We start from the raw sequence: 27871 nt of genomic DNA, 5'->3' as shown, positions 1-27871 counted from the left end.
TGCTGTCCAAGTACTCGTATCTCACGTATCGGAACAGAAGCAGCCTTTGGAGGCTCTGCCGAATGCGTTTCTTTGTTGTAGATTGGCAGAAAGGCCGGCGCTCGCTCACGGTTTAAAGGTTTGATATCAGAAATCACGGGCGAAGTTATAATGTGCGCTGTTTATGCACCAGAATGCATTTTGTAATGTAGAAACGTCCTGAAGTCGGCGTTAATAAAAAACTAGCGTTGCCGTGACTTGGAGACGTACAGTCGGGGACAAAAGTCTCCGGACCACGTGTTTCTCTAACGAAGCCGGTAGCTCCGCTATTAGTCGGCGGCTGGAGACCACACTTGTGGAAGTAAAAGCTAAAGTTTTGTTCTTTCATCTCCACAAGTGCGGTCTCCAGCCGCTGTCTGATAGTAGAGCTATAAGCTTCGTTTGAGGAACACGTGGTCCGGAGACTTTTGTCCCCGACTGTACTTCATCAGCTCGGCACGACTACGCACCTGCCTCGAATGGTAAGCAATACTGTGTCTTCATGCATGCTGGTTTGCATTATTCAAAGCATATTTTATGGAAGAGCGGCCTCAAGACTTGCCGCTTCTAGTACCAAAGTGCCAAGATCTGCAGACAGGCAGCTCTTTCCATGTATCCAGGAAGAGAAGCAGCACTGAACAGAGTTCGCCGAGAATGATTCTACTCAGAGCTGTTTTTGTTTTGACGAAACGAATGTTGCAGAGTACTGCCTCATGCTACTTAAGAGCTCTAGTATGTGTGTTCTGTCAAATTTAAAGCCGTTTAATGCTATTTCGTCAAATTCCTTGTCCTACGGTTTATCTGCACGTGGTAATTTTTCCGCCCGTGCGTAAGGTCTATTAAGTATCTCTGCGTAAAATGCGTTGCGTCAGCGTGACGTCTGAGATAAGCTTTCAATTTTGTGTGCTGCAGGCGCTGACCACTAATCTTTGTCCATCAGGCCATGTTTTTGCATAAATTTGTTGACGCTGCTATCTATTTTGGTTTTTAATTGTTTTTAGAACGGCATCCAGATTAAAGAATCCAGTGCTGTGCCAGCTAGGTATATTTAGCTTGCTTTTTCAAGTTTTTAAAAGCTTCATTGTTTGGCCATAGTGACCTAATTTCTGAATTTTGGCGGCCTCTAATCGTGATGGTATTAAATGGATGTCTGCAGGGGAAACATCTACGTCCACATGGGAGTCCACAGCCACAGCTTGCACCTTGTTCCCGCTGGGAAATATTCACGAGCAGTATGGAAGCAAAGGTGTGTTTTAGTTCTTGCTGCAAGCTTCTTTTTATGTTGTATGCTAGGTTCTTTTTTGGGCCATTTTCCCTTCTTTCCTTCATCAGGCTGCTTCATGAAACAGGGTACATAGCCTAACCATGCCCTCATTTATTTGTACATCCTTGCTAGTTCGTTGTCAGCATGGGGTTATTGCAAACCAGTTTGAGTGTCGTTAAACGTAGTTTTCTCGTCATCATCATCATCCTGATTACACCCACTGCAGGGCAAAGGCAGTCCTTTGGCAGCTGCGGCTACCATATCCCTGCGAACTTGGTACTAGCATTTGGTGATAAAAAGTGCGCTACCACATAATGTCTTAATCTCCTCCTCTCAAAAAGTATGTGTTCACAAGCAGGAGAAGTACACAGTCCTGTGTACTTCTGCTTGTGAACGCGTCCTTTCCACGAGTGTCTCACAATTTGAAAAGAATAGGAGCTAGGCCTGGTGTGCGAGTAGTATTCTCTGCTCCAAGCAAATTGCAACGTCTCCGCAAGAGTGTCAACCATGAAGAGTTGCCACCTGCAGAATGCGAAAAGAACCGAGAATTCTCTTATGTACTAGTGCCCCAAAAATGTGGCGCACAGAAGTGAGCTATCCCGCGGAACGTGCTCTATCAGTCAAACAGGACATGCCTAAACGACTGTTTGAGCGAACACAAGAGCCCCTTAAAACCACCTCCTGAAAGCAATATGGGCATATATTGGCTGTCGTGTGAAAACTGCACCTCTGCTTTCAGCCGTACAACCATACAGTACACGCATAAGGACCAGCACACGCGGGAGATTGTTGTTGGTGCGTTTTATCCGTCAGGAGCAAGAAAAATGCATCTGCAAACATTCTGTTGTGCTCAGATGCAAAGAGCTATACTTCGTCTCACAAGATGTTTGCAGCACTACGGAAGGTAGAGCTCTCTCGTCCAATCAGGACTGCAGAAACACAGAAAATAGTCCCTCGAATATTTGAGGAGTGTATGACTATTAATCAAAACAATAAGCATTGAAAACTAAAAACATGGCTTGGACAGGTATATTTAAATGGTAGGGAGTGTTTCAATCACTGGTGATATTACCAGACAAAGCCCGTACGGACACAGCTCTGCGGAGGCCTGCTGCGAGGTAGTGATGCGTTGCCACTTTCCAACATGGCGTCGGTCGAGTCTGTTGTGTCTCCTGTGTGCTCTACATCGACAGAGCGCTATTTCCCCAAGCAGGCGAAGCAGGTGGCTTCGCGACAACAGAGGAACTGATCAGAACAGGTTGCGACAAAAAAAAAGTGGGGCTAGTCCCTTTGCAACGGGCGTCCGCCTGTCCAAAAACAAACTAAAATAGAATAAAAAGACATCAAGCGCCACCTGCTAGAGGTAGAAAGAAGCCACCTGGACATCAGGTGGATTGAGCCACAGGCGCGTAGGAACACACTAATTTAGTGCGCGCCATCCTGATTGGATGAGAGAGCTCTACCTTTCGTAGTGCTGCAAACATCTTGTGAGACGGAGTATAGGCTACCTCAGCAGCTTAGATGGCAGGGTAACAGTTTCTTCTACATTTTTAAACATTTTTTTTTTGTTTTTATTCGCCAGCATTTTTGCCTTTCGTAGTCAATCTTTAATGCAGTGCCACATGTTTTGCAAGCTGGCAAACCGTCGCGAAAAAAAAATGTTGTTTATGCTCTTTTTTCACCTGTTTATTGTGTGGCAGCAATTAAGATCGTCAGTCTTGAGTCAGCGCCGAGTCTGTCTAGTTCTTTCATCCCATTATAGTCATGCTGTGCCCTTCATGCTGACAAACATGTACCGACTAGCTCAAGAAAGTAACCTTTTACATTGTGGAGCCATTTTACCCATTGCATTCGCATGGTTTGAATGAATGACCATTCAGGTTGCTATTGCATATTTTTGGAACCGAACAAGCTTAAATTTTGCAAGCTTACCAAACTCTTAGGATGCTTATGTTTGTTATTACCAGCATTGAGTCTCCTTTCCTGCTCACGTCTACAGAAGGCAAAATGCTCGACTCATTATGATATTGCGGGGACTATATTTGGTAGACTGGCAGGAACAATACCACCATCCAAGTGCGTAGGGGAGTGGGAGTTCTCAGTGTCACGGTTGTACATCTGCACAATGTAAAGATTCAGATCGGTGTCCTCTTTGTAACTTGTAATTGTAATTTTTCTAGTGTTACAGAAGCCTCTTACAGCCCAGCCAATTTATTGACCTATATGGAAGCTGCTATATGCCTGGTGATAAGTAGGCTGTGTATTGTGTTGCTGTGCAATACTGAATAAGGCGATTCCACGCCACGTTATCCAGACTTTTGTACTCGACTGCACTTGATTTCCTACAGAAACAAAAAAATCATGGCTTATTTTATTACCATTACAAAGATTTTTAAAGCATGTTCTTGGCAGAAAAAAAGAAGTTTCGTGTCGTGGCCACAGTCTTATGTTTACAAGCAATAGCAAAGCTAAGTCTTACAAAAAACTTGTTAAAAATAAACGTTTTATGCATGACTGAAACTTTTTCATATAAATAAAGGACATGTTTTTATATCCGATAAATTAGACTGATGTATAAAACATGAAAGAAGGTACAGAAATATTGGAAATTGATATTTTTTATTCAATTTATGTTCTCATAACAGTCATTTCAACTATTTTTCTGGGTTATCCAAAAGGCAAAGAATGTGATAAAAGTGTTTCAGAGATGAAAAAAACGCAAGGCATGTCAGTCAGCTGAAAAAAAAATAGTTTTGAGGCATATTCAGCCACCAGTGGCTCAGTGAGGTTGGCATCATTTATTTTCTAATGGCTGTGACATTTCTAAAATTTTAATTGGAGCAATTTTCGTTTTAGGCGCGAAAATAATTTCGCAATTTGAGTCTCTGCCTTTAACCCCAGCATTGCTGGCTGCTTGCTCGACACTGCGGTGCACGCTAGAGCCGGCATCTAGGAGACACAAAGCTTCGCTGCACGGTGCTCCATGTGCATGCTCCTCAAATTTTGGTTTTGACATGTCTGCTGGCATGTTCACTCACATTTTGTCAGTTTGAACTCGAGCATGACTTAAGTCCACCGTGCACCATTGGGAGAGATAAAAAAGGCTTGATGTGGTGAAAAATGCGTATTTTAATGGTAGCACTCTTGTAAACCGCCTAGTGAGTTCACCTTTGTTTTCTTGAATCATTTGTTGGAGCACCGAGAGTGCTACGACACTCTTAATGGTTTTCTCCGCCCGTGTAAACAGCTTACAGAGGATCAGTATTTGACCTTTCTATGGCCTCTGAATGCTTTCTATTGCTGCAGGGGGCCTCACACTTCCACCAATGCCGTCACAAGCGCTCCTCCCATGTGATGGGGTGAAAAAGTCCATTCCACTGAAAAGTTTTAGTAATTTTCATGGTAGTAGAGGTTTTAACTCTGATTGGTCATACCACAAACAGTGCTTCCCTGTGTCGAGGAACCAGAGCCGTTCTGCCATGTGGCCCCTTCATTTTTACTTTTTGTAAATCTATCCTTCAGCAGATTTCTCTATTGCCGAAGCTGCTGGCATCGAAGACCAGCACACCATTGTATTCGTGCAGCGGAGTGCTGGTTTTGTGTAATTTACAGCTGGTGGAAAAGTGTGCTGGAGTCAAAAGGAAGCACTGAGCAGTGTCGATGTTGGAACGCAGGGACTCAACTTGTAAGATTGTTTTCTCGCTTAAAAAAAAAAGAGCCCCAAATAAACTAAATATAAATGCCATTAAATGGTACTGTTTAAATTTCTATCTTTCATAATTTAATTAAGATCACCTCATTATGTAGTAGACTACTGAATATGTCACAAAAAGCAAATTCTCTCTACTTTCGCTGTCTTGCCTTACATGTTTTGCTCTCTGAAACATTATCGCCTTTGCCTTCTCGACAGCTTAGAAAATAGAATAACCACTGTGAGAACATAAAACTTGATTAAAGATTTCAAATTTTTATATTTTGTACTTATTACATGTTTTATTTAAAACAAATTAAGTTCAATTTACTGCATTGGATATGGAATACCTTTAATTTATATAACAGAAACTTCATAGTCCTGCATAAGAACGTTTCTTTTCACAAATTTTTTTGCAAGGTCAGGTTTGGCTATCACTTTCAAACATGAAATGGTGGCCACGGCGGGAAAAAATTACTCCGCCTAAAACAAGCTGGGATAATGTTTTGCCTAAGTAATGCAATAAGCCATGAATTTTTTTAAAGAAATAGAAGATTCAGTGCTAAGCCTGGAACAGTTGGCATGGAATGACCCAATGGCATATAAATGCCAACTGTGCGCTGATTTGAAGAAGCCTTTCTAATATTTTTCTAGCTCGATTAATATTGCAGTGTAGGTTGAATGCAATTTTTTCTGCTTGCATAATTGGAATGGTTCCATATCATGCCGTTTATTTCGCATCTTGTATGCAAACTTGTATTGCATTGCCAATATCTTTTGCTGCTAGCAATCACCCCATATGAATACTGCTGCTCCTGAGCAGCATACTCAACTGATCCACTGGAATGGTATCACTGTGTGTACCTTTGGTAAATTTCTGGGAAGAATGTATTCATTCACCTGGCTGCTTCGTAGTTTCATGTTTCATATGTAATGACAGATGAAATGCGGATCTGTCCTAAGGATGAATGTGGCCATTTGTTAACACCATTTTACAGTAGTGATATTTGCAAGATGATCAATTCTATTGATCTACTTTGTACTTTTGTTCACTACATGGTGCATGTATGCCTCTAAGAAAGGAAACGCGAACCAGAAAGGAAACAGCTTGGAACCCCTTGTGGTCTTTTTCCAGATGTAGACTTCATCTCTTAATGTGTGATAGTATATTAGTCTAGGCAAAGCAGCGTGCAGGGTAACAGGGCACTGACAGGAATGCACAGGTACTGCGCTAACAATTGAGGAATTTATTGCTTTGCTCACTATAAATACAGGAAATATCATCCAAAATACAAAAGAAGGAAAGTCATGGAATCATCATTTGGTCAAATCTGTTGGGCTTATTTATCCAGATAGTCAATTTCTTTTTTCGTTGGCGTTAGTGATGATGTGCTTCCATAGGTTGAACAATTCTTATGTGTCATCCACGTCTCTTATATCTCGGCATGAGCTGTTAATTATATTTCCTAAGAATTTTACATCATCGAAAGTGGGGGGTGCACTCACAGTTCGACACATGTCCTGCTAGTTTGCTACTATATCCTGTCTCAGTATTGCCAACTTGTTCTGTTAGACAAATGTTGACGTGCTGACCTTATTTCCCAACATACGACGCTCCGCATGAGAGAAGGATCTCGTAAACTAAGCCACAGTCGTATGCTGTGATTTTGTTTCGGTGCTTCATCTTGTGCTGGGCTGTTTTTGAAGCACCTTTGCTGGGCGCGTTGCATACTACGTTCAGCTACTTTCTGCAAAAAAGCAAATGAATCCATCGCAAAGAACTTCCGCAAGCTGCAAAAGAAGGTCAAGCGCCAAACAGTGAAGAACGAAACCTAAAAACTTGTGTCAAGCCAACAACTTCACCAATTTAGTGCTGGCTATGAAGAAAAGTGATGGCCTATGCCTGAATGCATTCTGTTTTGCAAAAAAAACGCAACAATAACTGGCCTTTCAGAGTGATTGTCGCTGAAGAAGGATCAAGGCAGCAACCCTTAGGGCAGTATCTGCAAGAATTGCTCTCCTTGTTCACCATGGGAGACCTCTTCCTGGAAAAGAAGCCAGAAGTGTCCGCATTCCTCTCGAACAGCTGTACAGAAGAATTGTCTTCTCATTCTGATCAAGGACTTACATTGCACGCTGCTAAATGCCGCCTTGTTTGTGACGATAAGAGAAGGCATTAATTCAATGGGAGCAGTACGATTCCAGAACCTGTGCAGAATTAATGCGGATAGGTTCCTCGAGTTGCTAACCATCTACTTCCGTTCTTCCTTTGTAAAGTTTAATGATGTGTGCATACAGTGGCAGGGAGTATGCACCGGTTCCGGCGTTGCACTAATTCTTATTGTGCTGCTAGCCTTTCAAGATAGCCAGCTATTAAAAAGCTTTGCATGGCGCCAGTTTGGTAACGACCTTCCGATTTGTGGACGACTTCTTAGTAATCCACAAGCTTCATAAACAAGGGTAACACAGAGTCATTGTTGACATCTTCGAGACCTTCTCCGAAGTCCTTGCCAACTTTGAGCTGACCAAAGAAATGCCACTGGAGGTACAGCTTCCCGATCTTTGTACTTTGTAGAGACCCATATGTGCTGGCGTTACTTTCCAAGGTCGAAAAAAAGGCTGTTGCTACTGGCGCACTGAAAAATGTCCTAAGTAGCTCGTGTATTGACCGTCAGCAAGAATGCCTTGAGGCCCACCTGACATGGCTACCTGAAGCTGATTTCCCAGATGACCTCATCTGCAGCCTTGGCTTCAGGATAAAGAAATTTGCCTATCTACCTCTAAAAGGCTTCAGAAAGAGCGGAACATAGCTGTCATAGCATATTGCTATGGGGTTTAGCTCAGCAGCAGGCGCGACAGGTTGCACTCAGAAGGCACCCCAAACTAAGTCACTCCGAGCGCTAGCTGCAGCGTGCCTGTTGTCGTCAACTGCCCAGTGTCAAAACAACGTCCTCTTCGCCTTGCAACCTGCACTGTAGCACTACCCCCTCCGCCTCGCGGAAGGAAGCACAGCCCCTGGGCGCCCTAAGCTGGTGTGAATGGTAGGGCTTAAGACAGGTGACGTGCACGAGCTTTGTGGAGTGGGCCGGGGGAACAGTGCGGGAGTGCAGGGACGTGATTTCATAGGTCACATTGCTCAGTTGCCTGAAGAGAAGACGCGGTAAGGACCCACGTAACGAGGCAGCAGCTTCTCACCCAGGCCCACATGGTGCGCAGGGAGCCAGGGGAGTACATGGAAGCCGGGAGGGTAGTGGGCAACACGGTGATTAAGGTCATAGGTGCATGATATCAGCCACGCACTAAAGAAAGTGGTCAGGCAGGCTGGTGTGAACTTAGTATGCAACACGCCCAGCTAGGGTGCTTCAAAGACAGCCTGGTATAAAAGAAGGCTGTCAAATCCACAGCATGCGACAGTGACTTAGGCACCTTGTTTACTAAGTTCACACCAGCTCGCCTGACCACTTTCTCTTGCGCGTGGCTGATACCATGCACATATGCCGTCACAGCTAACTTCCGTTCTTTCTGAAGCCTCGTTGGGGTGGATCAGCAAATTTTTTTCATTATCTTCAAGCCAAGGCTGCAGACGAGGTCATCCGGGAAACCAGCTTCAGGTAACTATGTTAGTTGGGCCTCAACGCTTTCCTACTGACAGTCAATACACAATCTGTTTGAGACATTTTTTAGTGTGCCAGTAGCAACAGTCTTTTTTTCGACTGTGGGACATAACACCAGTACATATGGGCCTCTGATGTGCAGCCATAGATTGAGAAGCTGTACCTCCAGCAAGGACTTCGGAGAAGGTCTTGAATATGTGAACAATGCCGTTGTGTTGCCCTTGTTTAGGAAGCTTGTGGATTACTAGGAAGTCGTCCAAAAATCGGGAGGTCATTATCAAATTGGTGATAAGCAAAGCTTTTTAATAGTTGGCTATCTTGACAGGCTAGCAGGACAATGAGAATTAGTGCAACGCAGGAACTGGTGCATAATCCTTGCCACTGTATGTGCAGATGATTAAACTAAAATAACAGATGGTTAGCAACTCGAGGAATCTATCAGCATTAATTCTGCATTAGTTCTGGAATCATGCTGCTCCCATTGAATCAATGCCTTCTCTTACCGTCTCAAACAAGGTGGAATGTGGCAGCGTGTAATGTTAGTCCTTGATGACAATGAGAAGACACTCCTTCTGGACGGCTGTTGAAGAGGAATGCGAACACTTCTGGCTTCTTTACCAGGAAAAGATCTTCCATGGTGAGCTAGGAGAGCAATTCTTGCAGATACTGCCCTAAGGGTTGCTGCCACGATCCTTGTTCAGAGACAATTACTCTGAAAGGCCAGTTATCGTTCCGTGTTTTTGCCATAAAGAAGGCATTCAGGCATAGGCCCTCACTCTTCTTCACAACCAGCCCTACTTTGGTCAAGTTGTTGGCTTGACCTTCTTTTGCAGCTTGTGGAAGTTCTTTGCAGTGGCTTCATTTGCTTTTTCACAGAAAGTAGCTGAATGTAGTATGCAATGCTCCTAGCAAAGGTGCTTCAAAAACAGCCCAGCATAAGACGAAGCACAGAAACAAATTCACGACATGTGACAGTGGCTTAGTTTACAAGATCTATCCGCCGCGCGGAGCGTCCTGTGTTGGGAAATAAGGTCAGCGTGTCAACATTTATCTAATGCAACATGTCGGCAATACTGAGAAAGGATATCGTAGGAAGCTACCAAGACACATATCGGACTGTGAGTGTGTATCACACTTTCGACAATGTAAAATTCTGAGGAAATTTAAGAGATGTGCATGGTACATAAGAATTGTTCAACCTGTTTAAGCACATCATCACTAACTCTAAGGAAAAAGAAATTGACTACCTGGATACATAATCACGACAGATTTGACAAAATGACGATTCCCTGACTTTCCTTCTCTGTATCTTGGATGATGCTTTCTGTATACATTGCAAACTAAACAATAAATTCCTCAGTTATCACTGCATCTGTCTTGTCTGTGTCCTGTTATCCTGCGTGGTTTTGCAAAGATTTATGCACCAACTGGCCCAGCTCCTTTTCTTGTAGTAGTTAAGTGGCCTTGTGCAAATCTTTCTTGATGGATTTTTGAGTTTACTGGCTGCAGACATGGGAGATATGTTAACTTAGCACTGTTGCGTGCATTTCAAGATGTCACTTGCTTGATATAATAATGAATGCATGCTTTGCATTAGTTGCAGCTGACCACTCTCATGGAAGGGGTTGTGTTGCTGACTTTGATCAGATACTGTGCTTTCTGTTGTTACAGTGAATTTTGCACATTACTTGTTGTTCGGTTTATTGTAAAGCATTTTCAAGTGCGCTATTTTCGTCTTTGTTGTCATGGTGTTTTGTGCCTTTTATAGTCAGTTTACCCTCCAGACAGGCCAGTGGTGTGCACTAGCTTGTAGCAGTTCGTGCAGAATTAATTGCATGACCTGACCACCTTCGTTCCATTTCATAACATCTAGCTTTTTAGCTAAAACATTGTTTGTATAATGCCGTTTAGAGCTATTTTTTCTATACCACAGTGGCCTCTTTGGAATGTTTCAAAAAATAACAGCTGGTGCTTGCTCGCCACATGGGCAGATTTTCTTCTTTCTGTTAGCGTTAGCATGCATAATAAAACACATTGTTAATGAGCAATATGTTCGAATTTATCAGCAACATTGAACAGTGTAAACTGGTATGAAATATTTTACTGTTTTTGTCTAAAATGCAGACTCGCACCATGTATGCTGTTCACCGAAGACAATCCTGAGGTGGCTGAGAACCTGTTCGTCGAGGGAGGATGGCTACTCAGGAGGCTTACCACTGCGGCTCACTCCACAACAGCGCCATAATGTCAGGAATATGGGTGTTCAGCATAAGTTGCCTTAAGTTTGCTTTTTGCTTATTCCTGGGAGTTAGCGTCACAGTTCAAGCCTTCTTCAGGCTGGTATATCAGGCTGCACAAGCATGAATTTTTCATTCTGTTTGCTCTGAAAAATTTGGGAGGTAGAGTAAGTGCTATGGAACCTTATTCTTGCAGTACCATAAGCCCAATAAAAGCAGATATGGTGCTGTTGTACCTTAAAATTTTTAGTCCTTTGGATGGCAGTAAGGAATTCATTGGAGAAGCCTCTTGTGCCTTGTTTTATGGATGTGTTTTGTTCTAACAAAAATTTTCCACATTTCTGCAGTTTTGTGATTTGTTTGTCAATAAACGTTTTTCTTAGGTGCACACCGCCTGTTTACTGCTATGAAGAGCTCCAGTAATACAGGTATATTGCATTATTTAGGCATTATAATGGTAAATTTAAAGAACGCTTAAGAAAAGTAATAAAAGTGGGAACACATTATGAACCCATTGCATGCTTTTTTCCTGAAGGGTGTAGGGGTGTAAGAAGCGTAAAACGCCTGTGGCTCGGTGGTAAAGTGTGTGATACACCTCAGCACCTTTGGGTCAAATTTTATCATTTTCGGGCTGGTTCTTTCTTGAAACACCCCACCTTAAAGATGTATTCAAGTCACAAAACTCCTTTCTGGGCCGGGTGCAAGGGTGCGAGTTATAGACACCTGGAAACTCCTTTAGAGGTGTTTTATTTTTTACAGTGAATGTGCATAGATTCGGGTCTCTGTATGAGTGTGTAAAAAAAAGCATGCACATTTAAATTTCATCACGCCTACAGCCTACACAAAGTAGCTGATTAAGCGGCTAAACAGAGAATGAAACCACTTCATCCGCTACCTAGCAAGCACAGGAGAACGTGAATGCCGTTGTGAGCTTGCGGTTCTGAACTTGCACTGTAAAAAATTTCACACCTTTAAAGGGAACAAACTGACTAACACACCCTCGCACCCGAAAAAATAGGAGTTTCTGTTACTCGTGCACCCGTCCTGCACCCGTCCTGCAACCTAGCATTTTAGGGGCGGGTGCATATGGCCAAAAAACCCCCCAGTGCAAGCAAGGGTGTTCCTTTAAAAAATGTAAAGCTGGCTTCACCTCAGTTATGCATGCCGGACTAATTGGGGAAGGGAAATGTAAAAAACAAAATATAGCTGTAGCTCGTGTGTTTTATGGGACAAAATATGTTTGCGTGGTTCCTGTGACAACAACACGTGCACGTGTGAAGCAGTAACATGCGTTTTCGGCATTTTATCCACGTTTCACTGATGCATGGACGCGATTGTTACGGCAACATTCCACATGGCGATCCCAACTTAACTAATTATGAAGGCAGTACAAACGCTCTGACGGGGGCGATAGTATGCGCTTTTGAGGATTGCACTTTGAGGCATGGTTTACATCTTTCGCAGCTGAGAACATACATGCAGTGGCGAGAAAAATATTGGTTCACTCGCAGCTCAAAAAAAAAGTTATTGATTTTATTACAAATGCTAATAAAAATTGCTGGAATAATATCTATGCCACGAATGTGGGTGCTCATTGCTTGTTTTGATAATAACGTGCTCCTGTATTGAATCCATATCAAGGTGAAGCTGCTACGACTGCATCGCAGTGAATAGAAAAAACATTACGTTAATGTCTTGCGATAATACAGGGTGTTCCACGTAACTTGAATCAAGTATTTAAAAAAAGTGGTTAACTGCAGCCCGCTAAAACCAACGATACATTGTTCGCCATCATGTGGCACTCCTCGGTATATTTTTTATTGCGCTTAATTAGTTAATTAACTAAGATTAATTATGCAAATTTTCGAATATTCATTTTAGTGCCAAGACCGTTACGTTAGGTTGTAGAGCAGATTTATAAAAAATCAATCCAGTTTATTGTAGCATGGTATCTCATACGGGGTCCTTTTTTCCGGCATCTAAAGAAAGCCCGCGAAATATGAAAAAATACCATGTGACTACGCTCGTGCGCTACCAAATTGCAGCGCTCTCAACGGCGTTTCGAGCAAACGCAGCGTGCCCGCTGACCGTGGCGAAGTGAACGGCCGCCGCGCCGCTGCATAAAGTGCTGACGCGCGGGCTTTTTTTAGATGCCGGAAAAAAGGACCCCGTATGAGATACGATGCTACAATGAACTGGATTGGTTGTTTATAAATCTGCTCTACAACCTAACGTAACGGTCTTGGCACTAAAGTGAATATTTGAAAATTTGCATAATTCATCTTAGTTAATTAACAAATTAAGCGCAATAAAAAATATTCTGAGGAGCGCCACATAATGGCGAACAGTGCATCGTTGGTTTCAGCTGGCTGCGGTGTACCGCTTTTTTAAAATCCTTGGTTCAAGTTACGTGAAACACCCTGTATATGTTTCAAACGGAGTACTGTCTACGCGAAATCATTCTACTTTACACACGAAACTACGCACAAACAACAAGACCCAAATTAGCAATTTCTTGAAGCAACCTCTGTGTCAACTGGAAGAAAGGTAACTATGGAGACCTGAAGTTAATTAGGTTCCCAGAAGAGCTTGAGAAGCTCAAAGATCTAAGGGAGGAGAACAAAAACTGAACGAGTAGCAGAAGGTACCTGTGCAAACCCATTACAAAAAAATGCTGTGGTATACGGCGTTTAATGTCTGAAAGCTAAACCTGAGCTATCGGAGACACCGTAGTGGAGGACTACATACTATTTTCGGCAATCGTGGGTCCTTTAACGAGCACTGACATTCGCACAACACACGGAAAATTTAGGCATTTAGTGCTTCCGGTTTCCGTTCTGTACAAACTAGCGAACATCGTCTACGCACAGCAGCGCACAGGACATAGAACATGAGCTAGAACTTTTAGAACCTTAAGCGAACATTTCCATCCTCCCGCTGATCTTGTAACAGGCGCGCCGCGAGTGGAAGCACGCTGTGCGGGCCCATGAGAGCGCCAAGGGAGCCAAAGGTCTACTTGACCGCAGAAACATCTGTCGCGATCAGACCTTGCAGTACGCATTCGGCCTTCTGTGTTCCTCTCAATCACCGCTGGGTTTTGTTGGTTCATTTAATTTTATGAAGAGCAATGCCACAGGCCTAGGGGCATTATGCCTATCCATCATAACCTAGCGCCCTCCCGCCCACCTTCTACCTCTCTGAGCTACCTCACCACGAATGCCCTGGCACCGTCCCTGTGCGGCGCTTCGAAGGTGTCGCTTGACGGTGAGGCCGCCGTCCTAAAATGTGCTACGACCTGCCTGCCATACATTTCATGCTCCCTCCACTTTCGACGACGATATAGGCTACACTTTTTTTAATATATATTTTGCCACCACCGAATTGCAGCCGCTGGAGTGAACGTAAAAGAAAAAAACGGCAAGGGGGCCGATTCATGATAACTTTTGAATCCGAAGAGATATATCTAATTTAATCACTTCGCATTTTCCGTAGCTGGTAACTGTTGGCAATCGTTGCGTATGCTGTTCCGGTGCTGCAAATACATTCTAGCTTACGTACGCACTGTAAAAAGCCCAATAAAATGAATTCAAAACTGAAACTGAAACTGCATTTCCGCCGCTAGGCGGCCATCGGTACCTTCGGGCCTTTGTTGATTTATTCCCGCCCTTCTTTCCTTCCTCCATGTTCCCGCCTGTTGCGTGTCACGTGGTGTGGCCGCGGCGTCGTGGTGTGCGTGCTACAGCAGTTGACGTGAACTGCGTTTTCGACCGCGTTTTCCGAGGTACCGCATTGAACTGAAGTGTTTTTTGTGCATATATAACTTGAGTAGTGCGTAGGTTCGTTCACTGCTGTCCAAGTACTCGTATCTCACGTATCGGAACAGAAGCAGCCTTTGGAGGCTCTGCCGAATGCATTTCTTTGTTGTAGATTGGCAGAAAGGCCGGCGCTCGCTCACGTTTTGAAGGTTTGATATCAGGAAGCAAGGGCGAAGTTATAATGTGAGCGTGTTTATGCACCACAATGCATTTGTAATGTAGAAACGTTGTCCTGAAGTCAGCGTTAATGAAAAACACGAGCGTTGCGGTGGTTTGGAGACGTACTTCAGCTCGGCACGGCTACGCACCTGCCTCGAATGGTAAGCAATCCTATGTCTTCATGCATGCTGGTTTGCATTATTCAAAGCATATTTTACGGAAGAGCGGGCTCAAGGCTTGCCGCTTCTATTACCAAAGTGCCGAGATCTGCAGACAGGCAGCTCTTTCCGTGTATCCAGGAAGAGAAGCAGCACTGAACAGAGTTCGCCGAGAATCATTCTACTCAGAGCTGTTTTTGTTTTGACGAAACGAATGTTGCAAAGTACTGCCTCATGCTACTTAAGAGCTCTAGTATGTGTGCTCTGTCAAATTTAAAGCCGTTTAACGCTATTTCGTCAAATTCGTTGTCCTGCGGTTACCATGTGCAGATAGCACATGGTAATTTTTCCACCCGTGCGTAAGGTCTATTCTGTATCTCTGCGTAAAATGCGTTGCGTCAGCGGGACGTCTGAGATAAGCTTTCAATTTTGTGTGCTGCAGGCGCTGACTGCTGGTCGTTTTTGCATCAGGCCAGGTTTTTGCATAAATTTGTTGATGCTGCTATCTATTTTGGTTTTTAATTGTTTTTACAACGTCATCCAGATAAAAGAATCCTGTGCTGTGCCAGCTAGGTATATTTAGCTTGCTTTTTCAAGTTTTTAAAAGCTCCATTGTTTGGCCATAGTGACCTAATTTCTGAATTTTGGCGGTCTGTAATCGTGATGGTATTAAATGGATGTCTGCAGGGGGAAACATCTACATCCACATGGGAGTCCACAGCCACAGCTTGCACCTTGTTGCCACTGGGCAATATTCATGAGCAGTATGGAAGCAAAGGTGCGTTTTAGTTCTTGCTGCAAGCTTCTTTTTATGTTGTATGGTTCTCTTTTGGGCCATTTTCCCTTCTTTCCTTCATCAAGCTGCTTCATGAAACAGGGTACATAGCCTAGCCATGCCCTCATTCATTTGTACATCCTTGCTAGTTCGTTGTCAGCATAGGGTTATTGCAAACCAGTTTGAGTGTTGTTGAACGTAGTTTTCTCGTCATCATCATCATCCTGATTACACCCACTGCAGGGCAAAGGACTGCCTTTGCCAGCTGCGGCTACCATATCCCTGCGAACTTGGTACTAGCATTTGGTGATAAAAAGTGTGCTACCGCATAATGTCTTCACCTCATCCACCCACCTAACTTCCTGCCGCCCACTGCTACGTTTGCCTTCTCTTGGAATCCTCTCCGTTACACTTGAGGACCAACGGAGTGGATTCCAAGAGACGGCAAATGAAGTGCCAAATGTGTGGATGGGTTTGTTTTGTATGATGTGAATGGGATTAGGACAGAAACTAGAGCTTCTTGGTGCATCTTTATTTGTGTGTCATGAAGTTGGGAATTTCTAAACATTGTCGTTATCAGTCGTTGATAATGGAAAATGGGTTGTTACAAAAAGTGCTGCAAAATAAAATCCTGTGCTAAAACAGAACCCCTACTCACTGGGTGCTCACTTTAAGACCTGCTTTTGTAACTAAATATATGTGGGCATATGTAAGGGTCTCAGCATGACAAATATAATGCAGGTACACTCATTTAAATAAGCCAGTCAGAAGCCCAATGCAGAAGCAGGTATGAATACTTAGACAATCAAGAGTGATAATTTAAAAAAAAACCTAGACCCTTACTGTAGCGTCAGCATTCAAGTTAGTTAGCTGCAGCTAGAATCAACTAAAAGCCATTGATAACGGTGGCATAGAAAGCCTAGAGGGTTAGTTTGTGGGACATCTGGCACCAAGAGCACACTTACAGATGTAGGCAAGAGCAAGCTGAATGGCTTTTTGGATTTAATACATCTTCTATTTCCTGTACAGTCACTTATGCAAGTCCGGTCTATGTTAAAGCAGAATAGCTAACTGTGTGGCTCATAACCCCACTGTTCTTTTTTTTTTGAGGTAGCAGTAGCTGGCATCACAATTATTTGAACTGCGCAGAGCATGGGCAATAAATAGATAAAAACGAGCACTACCGACACGTGGCACTGCATCAAAGATTGACTGCATAAAGCAAAACAAACATTGGCGAATAAAAACAAAGGAATAAATATGTTGAAAAAATCACTATTCTGCCTTCTAAGCTGCTAAGGTAGCCTATAGTCTGGGACAGCTTTCTGTGGCTATGCAGTGGAAGGTACGAGCACGCACCGCCAGCTTAAACACCTATCTCTGTCCCTCGTGACGGTGTGATAAGAGGCACGCTTGTAAAAGCCTTGCCCTCATAGCTTCCACTGCATAGCCACAGAAAGCTGTCCCCAAGTATTGTTCTTTTCGTGTGAGCACAACAGAATGTTTGCTGACACACTTGTCTTGCTCCTGATGGATCAAACGCATCAACAACAATCTCGTCTCACACGTGTCTCACAACTTGAAAAGAATAGGAGCTAGGGCCGGTGTGCGAGTAGTATTCTCAGCTCCAAGCAAATTGCAACGTCTCTGCAAGAGTGTCAACTGTGAAGGGTTGGCACCTGCAGAATGCGAAAATAGCCAAGAATTCTCTTATGTACAAGTGCCCCAAAAATGTGGCGCACAGAAGTGAGCTATCCCGCGGAACGGGCTGTATCAGTCAAACAGGAGATGCCTAAACGACTGTCTGAGCGATCACAAGAGCTCCTTAAAACCACCTCCCGAAAGCAATATGGTCATATATTGGCTGTCGTGTGAAAACTGCGTCTCTGCTTTCAGCCAACCATACTGTTCACTTACATAAGGACCAGCACACGCGGGAGATTGTTGTTGATGCGTTTGATCCGTCAGGAGCAAGGAAAATGCATCAGCAAACCTACTGTTGTGCTCACATGCAAAGAACTAGGCTACCTCAGCAGTTTAGACGGCATAGTAATGGTTTTTCTACATTTTTAAACACTTTTTTTTGTTTTTATTTGCCAGCATTTTTGCCCTTTGCAGACAATCTTTAATGCAGTGCCACATGTTTTGCAAGCAGGCAAACTGTTGCAAAAAAAAGTTGGTTGGGCCCTTTTTTCACTTGTTTATTTTGTGGCGATCTTTAGATCGTCAGTCAGCGCCGAGTCTGTCTAGTTCTTTCATCCCATTACTGTCATGCTTTGCCCTTCATGCTGACGAACATGTACCGACTAGTTCAAGAAAGTAACTTTTTACATTGTGAAGCCATTTTACCAATTGCATTCGCATGGTTTGAATGAATGACCATTCAGATTGCTATTGCATCTTTTTGGAACCGAACAAGCTTAAATTTTGCAAGCTTACCAAACTCTTAGGATGCTTATGTTTGTTATTAGCAGCATTAAGCCTCCTTTGCTGCTCACGTCTACAGAAGGCAAAATGCTCGACTCATTATGATATTGCGGGGACTATATTAGGTAGACTGGCAGGAACAATGCCACCGTCGAAGTAGGGGAGTGGGAGTTCTCAGTGTCAGGGTTATACATCTGTACAATGTAAACATTCAGATTGGTGTCCTCTTTGTAACTTGCAATTGTAATTTTTCTAGTGTTAGAGAAGCCTCTTAAAGTCGAGCCAATATATTGACCTATATGGAAGCTGCTATATGCCTGGTGATAAGTAGGCTGTGTATTTTGTTGCTGTGCAATACTGAATAAGGTGATTCCACGCCACCTTATCCAGACTTTTGCACTCGACTGCACTTGATTTCTTAAAGAGACAAAAAAATCATGGCTTATTTTATTACCATGACAAAGATTTTTCCAGCATGTTCTTGGCAGAGAAAAAGAAGTTTCATGTCGTCGCCACCGTCCTATGTTTACAAGCAATAGCAAAGCTAAGTCTTGCAAAAAACATGTTAAAAATAAACGCTTTACGCATGACTGAAACTTTTTCATGTAAATAAAGGATGTGCTTTCATATCCAATAAATTGGACTCATGTATAAAACATGAAAGAAGGTACAAAAATATTGGAAATTGATATTTTTTATCCAATTTATGTTCTCATAACAGTCATTTAAACCATTTTTCTGGGTTATCCAAAAGGCAAAGGATGGAATAAAAGTGTTTCAGAGATGAAAAAAACGCGAGGCATGTCAGTCAGCTAAAAAAAATTCCATTTTTGAGGCATATTCAGCCACCAGTTGCACAGTGAGGTTGGCCTCATTTACTTTCTAATGGCTGTGACATTTCTAAAATTTTAATTGGAGCAATTTTCGTTTTAGGCGTGAAAATAATTTCGCAATTTGAGTCTCTACCTTCAACCCCAGCATTGCTGGCTGCTTGCTCGACAATGCGGTGCATGCTAGAGCCGGCATCAAGAAGACACAAAGCTTTGCTGCACGGTGCTCCATGTGGATGGTCCTCATATTTTGGTTTTGAGAAGTCTGCTGGCATATTCGCTCAATTTTGTCAGTTTAAACTTGAGCATGACTTAAGTCCAGCATGCACCATTGAGAGAAAGATAAAGGCTTGATGTGGTGAAAAATGCGTATTCCTTTTAATGGTAGCACTTTTGTAAACCGCCTAGTCAGTTCACCTTTATTTTCTTGAATCATTTGTTGGAGCACCCAGAGGGCTACGACACTCTTAATGGTTTTCTCCGCCCATGTAAACAGCTTATAGAGGATCAGTATTTGACCTTTCTATGGCCTCTGAATGCTTTCTGTTGCTGCAGGGGGCCTCACACTTCCACCAATGCCGTTAAAGTGCTTCCCGGTTGAGTACTGTTTGTGTCGAGGAACGAGAGCCGTCCTGCCATGTGGCCACTTCATTTTTACTTTTTGTAAATCTATCCTTCAGCAGGTTTCTTTATTGCTGAAGCTGGTGGCATCGAAGACCAGCACACCATTGTATTCGGGCAGCGGAGTGCTGGTTTTGTGTAATTTACAGCTGGTGTCAAAGTGTGCTGGAGTGAAAAGGAAGCACTGAGCAGTGTCGATGTTGAACGCAGGGACTCAACTTTTAAGATTGTTTTCTCGCTTAAAACAAAAAAAGAGCTCCAAATAAACTAAAAATAAATGCCATTAAATAGTGCTGTTTAACTTTCTATCTTTCATAATTTAATTAAGATCACCTAATTATGTAGTAGACTACTGAATATGTCACAAAAAGCAAATTTTCTCAACTTTGGAATGCTTTTACTGGCTTGCCTTACGTGTTTTGCTCTCAAACATTTTTATCGCCTTTGCCTTCTCGACAGCTTAGAAAAGAGAATAACTGCTGTGAGAACATAAAATTTGATAAAAGATTTCAAATTTTTATATTTTGTACTTATTACATGTTTTATTTAAAACAAAATAAGTTCAATTTACTGCATTGGATATGTTATACCTTTAATTTATATAACAGAAACTTCATAGTCCTGCGTACGAATGTTTCTTTTTACAAATTTTTTTGCAAAGTTACGTTTGGCTATCACTTTCAAACATGAGATGGCGGCCACGACGGGAAAAAATTACTCCGCCTAAAACAAGCTGATGTAATGTTTGCCTAAGTAATGCAATAAGCCATGAATTTTTTTTAAGAAATCGAAGATTCAGTGCTAAGCCCGGAACAGTTGACTTGGAATGACCCAATGGCATATAAATGCCAACTGTGCGCTGATTTGAAGAAGCCTTTATATTATTTTTGTAGCTCGATTAATATTGCAGTGTAGGTTGAATGCAATTTTTTCTGCTTGCATAATTGGAATGGTTCCATATCATGCCATTTATTTCGCATCTTGTATGCAAACTTGTATTGCGTTGCTAATATTTTATGCTGCTAGCGTTCACCCCATATGAATATTGCTGCTCCTGAGCAGCATACTCAACTGATCCACTGGAATGGTATCACTGCGTGTACCTTTGGTAAATTTCTGGGAAAAATGTATTCATTCACCTGGCTGCTTGGTAGTTTCATGTTTCATATGTAATGACAGATGAAATGCAGATCTGTCCTAAGGATGAATGTGGCCATTTGTTAACACCATTTTACAGTACTGATATTTGCAAGATGATCAATTCTATTTATCTACTTTGTACTTTTGTTCACTACGTAGTGCATGTATGCCTCCAAGAAAGGGAACGCGAACCAGAAAGGAAACAGCTTGGAACCCCTTGTGGTCTTTTTCCAGACGTAGACTTCATCTCTTAATGTGTGATAGTATATTAGTCTAGGCAAAGCAGCGTGCAGGGTAACAGGGCACTGACAGGAAGACACAGGTACTGCGCTGACTAACAATTGAGGAATTTATTGCTTTGCTCACTATAAATACAGGAAATATCCATACAAAAGAAGGAAAGTCATGGAATCATCATTTGGTCACATCTGTCGGGATTATTTATCCAGATAGTCAATTTCTTTTTTCGTTGGTGTTAGTGATGATGTGCTTCCATAGGTTAAACAATTCTTTTGTGTCATGCACGTCTCTTATATCTCGGCATGAGCTGTTAATTATATTTCCTAAGAATTTTACATCATCGAAAGTGTGGAGTGCACTCACAGTTCGGCACATGTCTTGCTAGTTTGCTACTATATCCTGTCTCAGTATTGCCGACTTGTTCTATTAGACAAATGTTGACACGCTGACCTTATTTCCCAACATACGACGCTCCGCATGAGAGAGGGATCTCGTAAACTAAGCCACAGTCGCATGCTGTGAATTTGTTTCGGTGCTTCATCTTGTGTTGGGCTGTTTTTGAAGCACCTTTGCTGGGTGCGTTGCATACTACGTTCAGCTACTTTCTGCAAAAAAGCAAATGAATCCATCGCAAAGAACTTCCGCAAGCTGCAAAAGAAGGTCAAGCGCCAAACAGTGAAGAACGAAACCTAAAAACTTGTGTCAAGCCAACAACTTGTTCAAATTAGTGCTGGCTATGAAGAAAAGTGATGGCCTATGCCTGAATGCCTTCGCTATTGCAAAAACACGCAACAATAACTGACCTTTCGGAGTAATTGTCTCTGAACAAGGATCAAGGCAGCAACCCTTAGGGCAGTAAGAATTGCTCTCCTTGTTCACCGTGGGAGATCTCTTCCTGGTAAAGAAGCCAGAAGTGTCCCCATTCCTCTCGAACAGCTGTACAGAAGAATTGTCATCTCATTCTGATCGAGGACTTACATTGCACGCTGCTAAATGCTGCCTTGTTTGAGACGATAAGAGAAGGTATTAATTCAATGGGAGCGTTACAATTCTAGAACCTGTGCAGAATTAATGCGGATAGATTCCTCGAGTTGCTAACCATCTACTTCCGTTCTACCTATGTAAAGTTTAATGATGTGTGCATACAGTGGCAGGGAGTATGCACCAGTTCCGGCGTTGCACTAATTCTCATTGGGCTGCTAGCCTGTCTAAATAGCAAACTATTAACAAGCTGTGCATGGCACCAGTTTGATAACGACCTTCCGATTTGTGGACGACTTCTTAGTAATCCACAAGCTTCATTACCAAGGGTAACACAAAGTCATTGTTGACATCTTCAAGACCTTCTCCGAAGTTCTTGCTAACTTTGAGCTGACCAAAGAAATGCCACTGGAGGTACAGCTTCCCGATCTATGGCTGTACTTTGTAGAGACCCATATGTGCTGGCGTTACTTCCCAGGGTCGAAAAAAGGCTGTTGCTACTGGCGCACTGAAAAATATCCTAAATAGCTCGTGTATTGACCGTCAGCAAGAATGCCTTGAGGCCCACCTGACATGGCTACCTGAAGCTGATTTCCCAGATGACCTCATCTGCAGCCTTGGCTTCAGTTTAAAGAAATTTGCCTATCTACCTCTAAAAGGCTTCAGAAAGAACGGAACGTAGCTGCCATAGCATATTATTATGGGGTTTAGCTCAGCAGCAGGCACTACAGGTTGCACTCAGAAGGCACCCCAAACCAAGTCACCCCGAGCGCTAGCTGCAGCGTCTCTGTTGTCGTCAACTGCCCAGTGTCAAAACAACGTCCTCTTCGCCTTGCGACTTGCACTGTAGCACTACCCCCTCCGCCTCGTGGAAGGAAGCACAGCCCCTGGGCGCCCTAAGGTGGTGTGAATGGTAGGGCTTAAGACAGGTGACGTGCACGAGCTTTGTGGAGGGGGCCGGAAGAAGAGTGCGGGAGTGCAGGGACATGATTTCATAGGTCACATTGCTCAGTTGCCTGAAGAGAAGACGCGGTAAGGAACCACGCAACGAGGCAGCAGCTTCTCACCCAGGCCCACATGGTGTGCAGGGAGCCAGAGGAGTACGTGGAAGCCAGTAGGGTAGTGGGCAACACGGTGATTAAGGTCATAGGTGCATGGTATCAGCCACGCACTAAAGAAAGTGGTCAGGCAGGCTGATGTGAACTTAGTATGCAACACGCCCAGCTAGGGTGCTTCAAAGACAGCCTGGTATAAAAGAAGGCTGTCAAATCTGCAGCATGCGACAGTGACTTAGGCACCTTGTTTAGTAAGTTCACACCAGCTCGCCTGACCACTTTCTCTTGCGCGTGGCTGATACCATGCACATATGCCGCCACAGCTAACTTCCATTCTTCTTTCTGAAGCCTCGTTGGGGTGGATCAGCAAATTTCTTTCATTATCTTCAAGCGAAGGCTGCAGACGAGGTCATCCGGGAAACTAGCTTCAGGTAACTATGTTAGTTGGGGCTCAACGCTTTCCTGCCGACAGTCAATACACAATCTGTTTGAGAAATTGTTTAGTGTGCCAGTAGCAACAGTCTTTTTTTCGACTGTGGAACATAACACCAGCACATATGGGCCTCTCTGATGTGCAGCCATAGATCGAGAAGCTGTACCTCCAGCAAGGACTTCGGAGAAGGTCTTGAATATGTGAACAATGTCGTTGTGTTGCCTTTGTTTATGAAACTTGTGGATTACTTGGAAGTCGTCCAAGAATTCGAAGGTCATTATCAAATTGGTGTCATGCAAAGCTTTTTAATAGTTGGCTATCTTTATCTTCACAGGCTAGCGGACAATGAGAATTAGTGCAACACAGGAACTGGTGCATACTCCTTGCCACTGTGTGTGCAGGTCATTAAACTAAAATAATAGATGGTTAGCAGCTCGAGGAATCTATCAGCATTAATTCTGCATTGGTTCTGGAATCGTGCTGCTCCCATTGAATCAATGCCTTCTCTTACCGTCTCAAACAAGGTGGTATGTGGCAGCGTGTAATGTTATTCCTTGATGACAATGAGAAGACACTCCTTCTAGACGGCTGTTCAAGAGGAATGCGGACACTTCTGGCTTCTTTACCAGGAAAAGGTCTTCCACGGTGAGCAAGGAGAGCAATTCTTGCAGATACTGCCCTAAGGGTTGCTGCCACGATCCTTGTTCAGAGACAATTACTCTGAAAGGCTAGTTATCGTTCCGTGTTTTTGCCATAAAGAAGGCATTCAGGCATAGGCCCTCACTGTTTTTCACAACCAGCCCTAGTTTGGTCAAGTTGTTGGCTTGACGTTCGTTTGCAGCTTGTGGAAGTTCTTTGCAGTGGCTTCATTTGCTTTTTCACAGAAAGTAGCTGAACGTAGTATGCAATGCTCCTAGCAAAGGTGCTTCAAAAACAGCCCAGCATAAGACGAAGCACAGAGACAAATTCATGGCATGCGACAGTGGCTTAGTTTACAAGATCACTCCGTCACGCGGAGCGTCCTGTGTTGGGAAATAAGGCCAGCATTTTAACATTTATCTAATGCAACATGTCGGAATACTGAGAAAGGATATGGTAGCAAGCTACCAAGACACGTATCGGACTGTGAGTATATCACACTTTCGACAATGTAAAATTCTGAGGAAATGTAAGAGACGTGCATAGTACATAAGAATTGTTCAACCTGTTTAAGCACATCATCACTAACTCTAACGAAAAAGAAATCAACTACCTGGATAAATAATCACGACAGATTTGACAAAATGACGATTCCATGACTTTCCTTCTTTGTATTTTGGATGATGCTTCCTGTATTCATTGCAAACTAAACAATGAATTCCGAAGTTGTTATCGCTGCACCTGTCTTGCCTGTGTCCTGTTATCCTGCGTGGTTTTGCAAAGATTCATGCACCAACTGGCCGAGCTCCTTTTCTTGTAGTAGTTTAGTGGCCTTGTGCAAATTTTTCTTGATGGATTTTTGAGTTTGCTGGCTGCGGACATGGGAGATATGTTAACTTAGCACTGTTGCCTGCCTTTCAAGATGTCACTTGCTTGGTGTAGTAACGAATGTATGCTTTGTGTTAGTTGCAGCTGACCACTCTCATAGAAGGGGTCGTATTGCTGACTTTGATCAGATACTGTGCTTTCTGTTACAGTGAATGTTGCACATTACTTGTCGTTCGGTTTATTGTAAAGCATTTTGAAGTGCTCTATTTTCGCCTTTGTTGTCATGGTGTTTTGTGGCTTTTATAATCAGTTTACCCGCCAGGCAGGCCAGTGGTTTGCACTAGCTTGTAGCAGTTCGTGCAGAATTAATTGCATGGCCTGACCACCTTCATTCCATTTCATAACATCTAGCTTTTTAGCTAAAACATTGTTTATATAATGCCGTTTAGAGCTATTTTTTCTAAACCACAGTGTGGCCTCTTTGGAATGGTTCAAAAAATAACAGCTGGCGCCTGCTTGCCACTTGGACAGATTTTCTTCTTTCTGTTAGCGTTAGCATGCATTATAAAACACATTGTTAATGAGCAATATGTTGGCATTTATAAGGACCATTGAGCAGTGTAAACTGATATGAAATATTTTACTGTTTTTGTCTGAAATGCAGACTCACACCATGTATGCTGTTCACCGAAGACAATGCTGAGGTGGCTGAGAACCTGTTCGTCGAGGGAGGATGACTACTCAGCAGGCTTACCACTGCGGTTCACTCCACAACTGCCATAATGTCAGGAATATGGGTGTTCAGCATAAGCTGCCTTAAGTTTGCTTTTTTGCTTTTTCCTGGGAGTTAGCGTCACAGTCCAAGCCTTCTTCAGGCTGGTATAGAAGGCTGCACAGGCATGAATTTTTCATTCTGTTTGCTCTGAAAAGTTAGGATGTAGAGTAAGTGCAATGGAACCTTATTCTTGCAGCACCATAAACCCAATAACAGCAGGTATGGTGCTGTTGTACTTTAAAATTTTAAGTTCTTTGGATGGCAGTGAGGAATTCATTGGAGAAGCTTCTTGTGCATTGTTTTATGGATGTGTTTTGTTCTAATAAAAACATTCAACATTTCTGCAGTTTTGTGAGTTTTGTCAATAAACGTTTTTCTTAGGTGCATACAGCCTGTTTACTGCTATGAAGAGCTCCAGTAATACAGGTATATTGCAATACGTAGGCATTATAATGGTAAATTTAAAGAACGCTTAAGAAAAGTAATAAAAGTGGGAACAAATTATGAACCCATTGCATGCTTTTTCCTGAAGGGTGTAGGGGTGTAAGAAGCATAAAACTCCTGTGGCTCAGTGGTAATAGTGTGTGATACACCTCAACACCTTTGGGTCAAGTTGTATCATTTTCGGGTTGGTTCTTTCATGAAACACCCCACGTTAAAGGTGTATTGAAATCACAAAACACCCTTCTGGGCCGGGTGCAAGGGTGCGAGTTATAGACACCTGGAAACTCCTTTAGAGGTGTTTTATTTTTTACAGTGTGGTGCTTACAACGACCAAACTCAGCCTAACTGCACAGAATACGCGGCGAAAGATTGAGCGACCTTGTTTAAATCTAGACTTTCTCTCTGGCGCCATCTTCGCACTGTTTCATTTGTGAGACTCTTCACATTCGTTTTTATTTATTTATTTATTTATTTACGATAACTACAAGGTAAAATGCATTGTAGAGTGGAGGGGCGAACAAGAGTAATCGGAAAAAGACTGAATATCATGAAGGCGCGCTGTAATAACAAAATAAATACAACATACAACCATCCAACACGGTGAATGGTTCGGGAAATCTATAAAAAAACAACAACAACAAGTACAAGAATACATGCTGTATGTACACCTTGACGAAAAAAACCACAAAGAAACCCAAAGGCCCAATGGGGATCAAAAATGCACAAAAAATGTTACAACAGTTGGTAAGTATGGCTAGTTGCAACGAAGGGAAAGAATGAAGATGAATTTAGGAATGGCGTAATAATTTATTTAACGCACTGTTAATCAGAACATTAATGTCTATTAATGATGCATTAAAGTTATTTCACTCAGTTCAAGATTTTGGGAGGAATGAATTGGTAAAGTTTGCCGCTGTGCAACGAATCACGTAAACTTTGTGTTGTTGATCGTAGCGAGCAAAAGATGAAATTTGGAATCGAAAATGTTCGGAGTGACTCGTTTCAGCCACACATTTCGTGATACAGATCCGCGCTATCTACCTTCAGGTAGGGAGTGGTTGAATGCTTAGTGCTGCTGTTATTTGCGTCCCACTGGCTTGAAGCTCTAGTTAGCTATTACTGAACAGACTGATCTATACTGCACTGCTTCTAGTGCTTGAGTTATCTGTGATAAAATGCCATATTCAGTAGGCATATTCTAACTGTGGACGAACGAAATTTGTGTAAAGATGCATTCTCATTGATGATTGTGGAAGATAAAAACTGCCTTTTAGATATCCCAGAGATCTATTGGCTTTGGCTGTAAACAATTCTGATTTCCAGGACATTGTGTTGAAGGTTGTTTAGTTCGTATGCAGGACACACAATATTAAAGTGCGAAAGCGCATCGACTTACATTATCGAATGCTGAGTTCTATCTCTCGTGTACACCACCAGTTGACTCCGCTGTTCAGTTAAGCCAGTAGAAGTGGGACCTCAGTGTAGTTAGAATCGTCGGTTAATTTGCGAGACATTACGCAGTCATTACAAGAGAGGGTACAGAACTCATCCTTGTGGTGCTCCTGATCTGACGGATGCACGTATGAAGCTAGCGCCGTTAGCAGTGAACATTTGTAAACGTTTCGAGAGGAGAGCGATAATCCAGTCAAACACAATTGGGTCAGTATTTAGAGGACGTAGTTCATGCAAAAGAAGAAAGTGGTTAACTTTGTCAAATGCGCTAGAGA

The 27871-nt window shown here is 42.8% G+C and overlaps 1 long non-coding RNA gene across 1 annotated transcript; it reads left to right on the top strand.

The window, feature by feature from the left end:
• Positions 1–464: 464 nt before the first annotated feature.
• Positions 465–26046, top strand: LOC149361705 (uncharacterized). The gene is made up of 3 exons (XR_016288970.1): positions 465–500; positions 15644–15734; positions 25590–26046. It is a non-coding gene; the product is annotated as an uncharacterized LOC149361705 (long non-coding RNA).
• Positions 26047–27871: the final 1825 nt, after the last annotated feature.

Source organism: Amblyomma mixtum, chromosome 2 (assembly GCF_055824585.1).
Source record: "Amblyomma mixtum isolate Tamu chromosome 2, ASM5582458v1, whole genome shotgun sequence".
NCBI classification, from domain to species: domain Eukaryota; kingdom Metazoa; phylum Arthropoda; class Arachnida; order Ixodida; family Ixodidae; genus Amblyomma; species Amblyomma mixtum.
The sequence above is the reverse complement of the archived record's forward strand: the minus strand, read 5'-3'. Positions and strand labels throughout refer to the sequence as shown.